Here is a 7,022-nt window from a genome sequence, read left to right on the forward strand (position 1 = left end):
TAAAATATTATACATTTTTTAAAATATTCTTTTCCTCAAAAATAGTTGAAAATAAAAACCATAGAAAAAAAATTGTCAACTCTCTCTGTTCTTAATTCGTTTTTACGCAACGCCGCATGTAGCCGTAGCTTTCTTAGCATTCTAATTTTTAATATAAAATAGAAAGTGAAAGTAAGTTGAGTTTTTGTAACTGTCGGTAATCGGTATGCAGTGAAGAAATAAATAATAAGGAAAGAAGGGGACAATGGACTGTTTATTTCACTAATCCCCAATTATTTATTTCAACGTTTTCTTATTATTTGGATTAACAACTTTTGGGGATTTTATTGCACTTTGTAATGGCGCCAGTTTTTGCCATTCCCGAGGTTTTGATGGGCACATTAGGTAGGAAGGAGATTTTTTATTTTGATGACTCTGAATTACTTTTTTTAGGCAATTAAATTTAATATTAATCATATGAAGTTTTTGTTTTAACCTGTTTTTGACCAGATGAATTTTATTTGAACGCAGTTTTATACTTTTTTTACATTGATATGTTACCAGAGCAGATAATGGGTTAATTTGAGTGTTCAAACGTTTTAACCACTTAATCCAGAATCACTGGAGATGTACATCAATTTATCGGCGATTGTCTTATCCCCTTAGATCCCTGAGAATTATTAGTTATTGCAACAAATCCTTATACTAAAGTAACAGGATGTCTTGTGTTTGTGTGTTTGTCTGTGTGTTTGTACTGAAGGATCTCGCTAACCGCTGAACCGATCGGGTTCTCCTTAACAGGGTAGCTTCTCATAAGTCCCAAGAGAAATGACAAAAAAATCGAAATTTTTTAAAATTTAGGGGAGACTTCAACGTCAACTAAAGAGGTATCGTACTTTAAAAATTAACTTTAACAAACAAAAACATTTAAAGTGCCACTAGAGGCCTCTAGGGGCGTAGCCGCTAGTAATATATATGTTAAAACAATAATAACCAGTTTTGAGTTATACACAAAAGTTCCCAATATTTGTGGGAAGATGATTTTCCTTCAGTGTTTTTCTGTCAGAAATTCTTTACATAAAAATTCATCACAGAAAACCTAACTGAGTATTTAATTTTCAGATAAAATGAAGTCAGAAATAACTCAGATATTTTCAGCGTCACACTTGCTAGTTAAGCTTTAGGTAAGTTAATAATTTCATTTCATTTGTTCCACAAATTAAGAATGATATAAAATTAGCATATACCAGATTAGAAATTTCATCTTTTAATCTAAAGTTAAACTACCGGCTATAGAAGCTTTCATAAACTGAAGAACTCAATCGGTTCAGTAGCTACCGTAATCTTAAGACAAAAAAATAATATTTTATATAATAATCTGTAGTTTCTTGTTTATTTTGTGTTAGATTTTGTATGGTATTTAAATTTATGTATTTACACAAAGTAAAGACAGTAATCTTGTTTTTAATTCTTAAAAGCATTATCTAGGTAGTGTTATGAAAACTTTAGTTTTACTTAAGACGAGTTATTGAAAGCGAAGCTTTTCTATAATAAGAGTCGGTCCGTACGTCCGTCCGTCCGTAACAGTTACCTCTTTTCGTTAATTTAAACAGGTTAGAATTGTCCTATCGATTCCAAACTTTGTATGGTGATTCCTATAACAGTTAGGTACGACTTAGAAAGCGGAGCAACTCTATAATCGTTACCAGAAAGTCCATACATCCATTCAAAACAAGCTTATTAAACGTCAGTATGACCTTAAACAGTAACATGTCAAATTTTGCAACAAATTTACTAACAATTTTGTAAAGACATATGCATTAATATTCAGTTCTGAGACTCTGCAAGTGTTATGTTCGTTTGTCCTTCCATTTCAGAGCTTCGCTATTATGGATGTTGTTATCCTTGTTACCCGTATTTAAGCTACTAGAGATTTGGTCATTTTCGTTCTCTCTCTCTCTCTCTCTGCCCCCCCCCCCCACACCCCCCAATTAGGATTAAAAACATATTGAATTTGAATTGTTTATTTTTTGTTGAAAAAAAGGTTGAATGTATACCAACTCTTTGAATACACGATTGTTTTAATATCCTTAAGTCTCAGCACATATATTATTAGAACCCGATTTAAAAGATCTAAAATAAACAAGAAACTTTGGCTACAGTAGGGCTAGCTCAATTGTTCAACTTCTTTCAGTTTTAAAATTGAATAACGGAGCCCAATCAATTCAGGACATTACTGTGTCCGCATTCTGTCATTCGTATGTCCGTCCTGTTGTCCGTCTAAGTAAGTTAGTAAAAAATCTTTTTAATTGGGGGTTCTTTTTTTGGTTAGTTTTTTTTATTAAAGAGGACTATCCACGAACAAGAGTAAGTGATTCTAAGCATCTTCCAGCATTGATCCTTAGCATTTTTTTAGTGAATATACTAGGTTCATGTTAATTATTTAGTTTATTGACTAAAACATTAGGTTTTAGCATGGTTTTGTATGAAAAAAACTTTGAAATGTTAAGCATAGTTTGGTGCAAATTCATCAAATGTTTTGATCAAACTGTTGTTTAAAAGCTCTGACACAAAAGTATATCATTTTGATTAAAAAAATATGTTTAGAAAAAGGGTTGGTAGCTTGTAATATTTTAAACAGTTTAATTAATGTACCTTTTGCAATTTACAGCATTTGATCATCATCATCGCCATTTATCTCTTCTTTCCAGAGCATAGGCCACGCACAATGGTTCTCCATTTATCTTTGAATTGGGCCTCAGTAGATGCTTCAAGCATTTGATGCTTTTATTTTATTTTGTCCTTTGAACTCAACAAAGTAGTTGATGATATTGTATCTAAAAATGCTTTACATTTTAAAGTTTTTTTTCATATAAAACCATGGTGAAGCATAACTTTTTAGTCGATAAACCAAATATTTAATATAAACCTAGTATATTCACTCAAAAAAATACTATGGATCAATGTTGGAAGGTGCTTAAAATTACTTGCTCATGTTCGTGGATTGTCCTCTTTGAGCTGATCTAAGAGGGCGATACATTTCTATATAATTTGTGGCATAATTTGTTGAAAAATCCTAAATAATTTTCCTTATACAAAGTGCCCCTAGCCAAAGAAGAAAATAAGTTGTATTTTTATTTCCTGTCAATGACAAATGGATTAAATCAAAAACACTCTAGGGAAAGTGGGGGGTCTGTATTGAAATTCATACTTAAACCGCCAATTAAAGTGTCTAATTATTTAGAACTGTGACTCCAAGATGCTTGTTTCCCCAGAAACTTTATTCCTGGCAGCGTTGTAACTCTTACAGGTATTTTTTTGATACAAAATTAAATATTGGTGATCTTTGAGTAACAACTTTAAAAAAAAAAAAATATTTAGTTATTATGCTGTTTAAAGCAACATTATAGTTCTGTGGTTAGCGAAAGGAAAAGCAAAAAAATTTAGCTACTATACTTGTTTAAGAATAAGAGGATGTCTGTCTTTTTGTCTAGCAAAGGTTCTCATTAACCGCTGAACCAATATGGTTCTTCTTTACAGTGAAGCTTTTATATAATAGGTCCAGGGAGGTACACCTCTATTTTGGGAGAGGACACTTCCACCCTTATAAGATAAATCACCATTTATAGAAGGGAGAGGTGGGGGGGGGGGGGGGGGGGGTAATGCAACCATCTCGTAATCAATGTGTAAATAACACTTAGAATTTGAATTTCGATCTGAAATTTTGCATGAGTAATCCTTGGTAGGTTTTTTTTTCTTAAATCGAACAAAAAGTTTGAAAAATAACGGCTAACGGCTGGCGGCTCAGCCGTTTAGCATTTTTTTTGGCTATTTTCAAGGCAAATCCATCACAATACCTATCTCCACATCATACTCTTTGCCGCTCCAAAACGTTTTTAAACAGTTCTAGCAGGTAGTTGCTGGTACTAGAAATCTAAAAAATGTTTTTTTTCTATCATTTCACATGATTTAAAGCAAAAATATGTTGCAAAAAGTTGATTCCTACGTAATTTATGACAGATTTGCCCTAAAAATAGCCCCAAAAAATGGCTAAATGGCTCAGCCATTTAGCTGTTATTTTTTCAACTTTTGTTCAATTCAGGGAAAATAACCTACTAAGGATTACTCATGCAAAATTTCATATCGAAATTCGAATTCTAAGTGCCATTTACACTTTGATTACGAGATGGTTGCATTAACCCCCCCCCCCCTTAACAACCTCTCCCACCCAATTATTTTTAGAGAAAAAAAGTATGGCTTCAAAACGTTTAATCTCCGCTCGATTAGAACCGGATCTCAGCTTTATTGAATAATTATGTATAGCAACGTATTATATACAATTTTCCACGAATATCAAAATAAAAAGCAAAAGATTAATACCAGTTATTTTTAACTGAACAAAACCAACTAACTGGTTTAATCTTATGATTTTTATTTTGATATTCGTGGAAAATTGTATATAATCCGCGAAAACCTATATATAATTCTATACGATAAATGAAATGTGGACTTCTTCACCCTCCCTCAAATGCACCTATAGGCCTTTAGTCGACAAAGAAAAAATATTAAAAACAATATTTTTTTGTTCAAATGCATTTTTGGAACAACCCCTTATCCTAATCAAAAATTCTTTTTTTGCATTTACAAAAATTAAACACATTATTCCTTTTATATGTTACCTATATAAAGTTATAAACTTTGGAATTGGAATTAGAAAATAAACGAATTAGCGGGTTTCGTTGTATTATCACAGTAGCTTTTTTCCTATTTCTAGCCCCGAGGGGGGCTCTAGTCCTGCAGGCCTATTTCCTAACCTTGCGGGGTAATCATTAACATTCAGTTAACGTAACCTACTGTAAAATAACTTATCAAAAGCTGCAATATACGACGAAACCCGCTACTTCGTTTTCGTTTCATAATTCTAAACTTTAGTTTGACTTAAAAAAAACTTTACTAGGGAAATGAGTTATTTTTTCTTGTCGTGATTTTTCTTTGAAGAGTTGTGGTAACCCCCCCCCCCCCCCCTCCCTCCTCAAAAAAAGTAATAAATCACTAAAAGAAAGCTTCATTATTCAGGAGAACCATATCGGTTAGCAAGATCCTTCAGTACACGGACTCGGACATTCAGCCTTTTTTTATGAAAATCAATCTTTGAATCAAACTATCGGCTATACTCTTAGATGGGCAATTAATTCGGAGAGGGAGGGGATACAACTTCTTTACATTTACAATTTTAGTTTTACAAAATTGAAAGTAAAAAATGTTGGGGGGGGGGGGGGAGGGGAGTTATTATTTCTCTTAAAACGTTACCCCAAAATAGTTATAAACTTTCATAAAACCTATGAGAAGCTACATTGTACAGAAGAACCATTTAGGTTCAGCGGATAGCAATATCCTTGAATAAACGCAGACAGACACACATAAACAGACTGTAGTTGCACAGAAAGAATTTGAAATTATCTAAAGTAAAGTTTCATATAGGTCCTTAGATGGTTTCAGGCTATTTTTTATAAATAAGTCTTGGCATGGATTGGGCTATTTCTCTGCCCTTCTATATCCCTTCGAATAAAGAACCCCTGGATAATAGGGGCGCAGCCTCTAGTTTCAAGTAAAGTAAAAGTTCAAATAGCCTCAAGATAGTATTCCGTAGTAGGGATATAGCACAGAAACTAGAAATATATGTATATTTTTTCTTAAGAATTAAGTGAGAGGGATAGAGTTTGGCTTTAGGAAATAATTTACAGTCGTTCTATGCAGTAATTAGATACTTGTTTTGCAAAGTAGTGTGATGTATATGTGTCTGATTGGGTTTTAATTTTTGTTGTTGATAAAAGCATTAGATAATTAACCCCCACCCCCATATCACAACCAATAATCTCAACAAAACATTGATCTTACAGACAGACGGACTTTTGAATTGTAGAGTAACTAAAATAACAGGATTCTGTCATATATGTTAAATTTGACCCCTACTTTCATGGGCGATTTTTATCGGAAAGAAGGAGATACCATACTTCAAATTACTTAAGACCTTTCCTTGACCTATTTTTTTTTATAGATTTATCGATAAGCGAGATCTTTATGTTAACACAGATATAGAAATATTCTTTATATTTTTTTTTTCATTTTTCAGGTGTTACTTTATGTTGAGATTCGAGAACTTCCAAAACCAAAACCTTCATAATAAATGAAATCAATGAACATTGTTTATTTTGTACTTTTTGTATTGTATTTTTAAAAATTTTGATTTAATAAAAACAACTGTAAATTCTGTGAATTCATTTGAATTTTAAGTATAAAACATTTTTAACAGATTACTTGTTTTTATGATATTTACAATGTTTAGCTTTTAATAGCGAGGCTACTTTATGATTAGAAATTTTCGTCTGTCTGCTATGTTAATTTGAAAACTAAAATTGGAGATTCAACTCAATTGCCGCAAGGAAAATATAATTTTCTCAGCTGCTTTATAGATAGACGGCTGATTATTTTTTGTGAAGATTATAATATCAGCTATTACTATACAACGCACTTGGTCTGTCAGGTAGTCTGTATTGTGCTAGAAAACATGAACCTAAGATGTAAGACAGAGGTCAGATTAAAAAAATTGCTGACATTAAAGGTCAATATAACTATTTACCATCTATACTCTACAAAGGTGGATGGCGAGGGTGACACTAAGAAACCAAACCAAAAGTTAAAGGAACCCCACTAAAGACAGAGTTACAGCACTGAACTTTGGCTTGGCGTGGTAGATATTAAAATGTATAATGTAGAACTGTGAATATAATGTGGAACTACAGCTATTGGCAAAAACTGCCGTTTTCCGCCGAAATTTTTTTTCTTTACTCGCTAAATCACATAATAATCGGAGACAATCTTAGTTTTTTCCTATCAAAGATTTTCAACTTATCAAAAAAATCTGAAGTGACGAGTGTAAATATAAGAAAATCCTCTTATAAATATTTCTTTTTTTCAATCCTTATTCTACTATATAAAGTAGAAAGTTTTTTTTGTCTGTAGTGAAGGATTTCTCTAGTCGC

General features: G+C 32.2%; 1 long non-coding RNA gene across 1 annotated transcript; it reads left to right on the top strand.

Annotated features, from left to right (window-relative positions):
• Window positions 1-1,029: 1,029 nt before the first annotated feature.
• LOC145325339 (uncharacterized) lies at window positions 1,030-6,293 on the top strand. Its single transcript, XR_013881450.1, has 3 exons — window positions 1,030-1,163; window positions 3,224-3,289; window positions 6,113-6,293. It is a non-coding gene; the product is annotated as an uncharacterized LOC145325339 (long non-coding RNA).
• Window positions 6,294-7,022: the final 729 nt, after the last annotated feature.

The sequence above is a fragment of the Acartia tonsa genome, chromosome 8 (genome assembly GCF_053477335.1).
Source record: "Acartia tonsa isolate MP-2025a chromosome 8, ASM5347733v1, whole genome shotgun sequence".
In the NCBI taxonomy this organism is placed as follows: Eukaryota; Metazoa; Arthropoda; class Copepoda; order Calanoida; family Acartiidae; genus Acartia; species Acartia tonsa.